General features: G+C 34.7%; 1 long non-coding RNA gene across 1 annotated transcript in view; it reads left to right on the forward strand.

Annotated features, from left to right (window-relative positions):
• Positions 1-1,364: 1,364 nt before the first annotated feature.
• LOC135290491 (uncharacterized) overlaps positions 1,365-2,084 on the forward strand; it is a 10,780-nt gene continuing 10,060 nt past the window's right edge. The window contains exon 1 of the long non-coding RNA XR_010353263.1: positions 1,365-1,453. This is a non-coding gene — a long non-coding RNA (uncharacterized LOC135290491). The remainder of the gene's footprint in view (positions 1,454-2,084) is intronic.

The following is a 2,084-nucleotide window of genomic DNA, read 5'->3' on the forward strand; positions in this document are numbered from 1 at the left end:
ACAGGTTGGGGTTGAGTACAACTACAGGAAGACTTTGTAAGTGGGTTTGGATTTGAAGGTTTTACAAGTTGAGCGACACACTTGCTTCATCTTTTAATACTATGCTTGATGACTAGCTAATGGTGCACAATATCTAATGCTGTCTAGAAGTGGAGCTGGCATCATGAGAAGCCTGAAATTTGCTAGCATAAAAATCAGATATTTGTGCTAATGAGAATAATTTTTGAATAAGTATTATTTAAATTTTGTGATGAAATGTTGTAGAATACATCTTCTGAGTGTTTATTTGATAATAACACCAAATTATTTGAGAAGCAGAGGACTGTGTTTCACAGTGATTAGAACTTTTACTTAATACAATTTTTAATTGGTCTTTTTAAGAAAATTCAGTGGTGTCGTTTTTACAAAGTGTTGATGGTATGTTCATAAAAAATTGCTGGGCATTTAAAACTTTTGGAATTTGTGTTTGAGAAAGCACTAATGGCCTAGAATACTTTTATGTCACTTTCTTATTGCATAAAAATAAAAATAATCCTTAGTGTTGTACTTGTAAATAGTTAAGTCACATTAATTGCAGAGTTTTTACATGTCTAAAACGAGAAATCTGAAACTAGCCCCAGTTTATATGAGTAAATTCTGCTTGGCCTTCTCAGCATGAAAATATTTTAAGGAAAATATTGAGACACAGAACAATAAGAAAATATTTTGGGAGAAAGGATAGTTTTTGACAGTGACAGTACTAGGAGCAATGAGGACAGTAAGATTTCTCAGTCAGTATTTATTACTGTGTCACAATCAGCATTTCTTTGCTGTGTCCCTGACTCATACCTTTGGTTGTCACAGCACAGGAGTGGTAAGAAATAACTGAAACTCCTGTTTCACCTTGCCTGCAAGGAGGACACATCTCCACTAGATACTGCCCATGCACATACAAGCCTCAGTTCTAGTTTGTCCTGCTTTATTGTAGTAGATTGACAGTCTGTCTTTCATGTGAAAGAAAAAGTGAGTGACAGATGCATGATTAATATAGCACCTTTTCAGAAAACAAACTAATCTGGAATTTAGCTGAGGCTCTAAAACCTTTATGGAAAGGTCAAAGTCAAAGTCAGCTCCTCTTTTCTTTCAGTGAATTCTAATACATACAAAAATTTATTCATAGTCTACATTGCTATTAAATAGAAGTCGAATTGGTCTTTGTTCTGTTCAACATAACACTGCTCTCTAGTCTTCCTCTAAAGAAGAAAGCACATGGTATGCTTCTTGGAGTGGTTCTGTGCAGGTCCAGCAGTTGAGCCTCTGTGACTCTTGTGCATCCCTTCCAACTCAGAATATTCTATGATTCTGTGATTCGAAAGATTAGTTGTTCACATCTGTCCCTGGTGCTGTTTCATGGAAATGCACTTCCTGTCAAGCTCATATTCCTGATGGTCTGGCTTCCATATTAAAATGACAGGTAAGCAGTGCAATACATAGCAAATGTGTAAATATACACACATATATATTTATTTACTGTACCTATAAATTTTTTTTTCTGTGCATTTTTCATTGTGTTCCTTTTTCATTCATGAAATATTATGGGCTCCCTCTGGTGGGACAAAACAATACCTTAATATTTTAAAGTCATTGTAGTGGGTTGGTAGCCCATTAAGCCTAAAGGAAAAGAAGTGCGGCATATCAAGGGTTGTGAGTTCAAATTTTTCTTCTTGTCTGATTTGGATTTACAATTTGTTTCTGTCTCAGATGCACTGTTTTCAGTGGTTTTTTCCCCCTCATAATTTAAAACCAGTTTACTTACAAAATATTTTCATGAAAAGACTAAATAACCTGAACTAAAGCTGAAGTGCAACCGATACATGATGACTGTAAACAAGAGGAGCAGTAACTTTCCCAAATGAATTACACACATATTGTTAGGATTGATCAGTATAACTTAAAGAAATAGGGTTTTTTTTCAGAATATCATTCATGAAATAGCTTTGCACACTAAACCTAATTGCTCTGAGAGCTTGCTGTCTCTACATAGTTTAACTACCTACAATATGAATTGCTTGTTCAAAATTATGATGGTACCTTGGCTGTTAATA

The sequence above is a fragment of the Passer domesticus genome, chromosome Z (genome assembly GCF_036417665.1).
Source record: "Passer domesticus isolate bPasDom1 chromosome Z, bPasDom1.hap1, whole genome shotgun sequence".
NCBI lineage: Eukaryota > Metazoa > Chordata > Aves > Passeriformes > Passeridae > Passer > Passer domesticus.